The sequence below is a fragment of the Schistocerca nitens genome, chromosome 4 (assembly GCF_023898315.1).
Source record: "Schistocerca nitens isolate TAMUIC-IGC-003100 chromosome 4, iqSchNite1.1, whole genome shotgun sequence".
NCBI lineage: Eukaryota > Metazoa > Arthropoda > Insecta > Orthoptera > Acrididae > Schistocerca > Schistocerca nitens.
The window spans coordinates 842,900,557-842,901,524 of NC_064617.1; positions in this window are offsets into that span (position 1 = coordinate 842,900,557).

Sequence of the window (968 nt, forward strand, 5' to 3'; positions counted from 1 at the left end):
GAGGTATAATCTTATCTCGAAGATTTCACACAATAAGACAAGTATTTCAGTAACAAACTGCGTATATATTGTGAGGCAGCGTAATTTACGGCGCGCAAATTGCCCTGTCTATATTCGCCCAGTATTTGGGTGTATTTGAGAATGAGATCACTTCGCGGCTTCCAACAAACTTAACAGTTAATTTCGGACTTTTACGAAGCTTTTTCATGATAACATCCCCCACACACAACTATGAAAAGAAATAAGTTTATCGCGTACTACATTTCCGGCTGCTTAGGTATTAGTTTCCCTAAACTCGCATATTATAGGTAGACTGTTCCACACATTGAACGAAAGTGGGTCGCCTCGATCCTTTCTTTCAGGACGTTGCAATATTTCACAAAAGCTAGACGATAACAAGTAAGAATTCCTATCGGCATATAATCCCCAGTTTTCATCGAACTGTTGGCTTACAATCAGCTCCTAGCTATTCGTGTTGGAATCAGATGAAGCTAGAGCGCGGCGACTATATGACAAGTGATACGGCTACAGTGCTGAAAGATACCTTCGTCATTATGCTTGGTCTGCAAAGGGAAGGGAGATTGGGGTGCTGCCAAATTCCTAACCAACAATACGTGGGCCAATGTGCTCGTTTATATTCTTAACTTGTTCGGGTGCAGTGGTTTGAGCATAACACGAAAACCTATCCCCATTCCGCCCGACCACGAGTCCATTGCCTTAATGCCCGCGTGGGACCAGGGAAGGGTGTCGTGAGCCCCCTCCCCAAACATTTTACTGAAAGTGTTGATATTTTTAGAGATATAAATTTCAAGATTCTCGGCTAATATTGGGAAAATAATTTACCATGAGAACTGAAGCTCTCGAAAAAGGCTAACAATTATAGAAATTGCGAACTGTGTTTAACACAAAACACTTTCCAGCTGCTTGCTTGAGGAACAGCTGCTTGCATGGTCTGGTGGTCTGAGTGC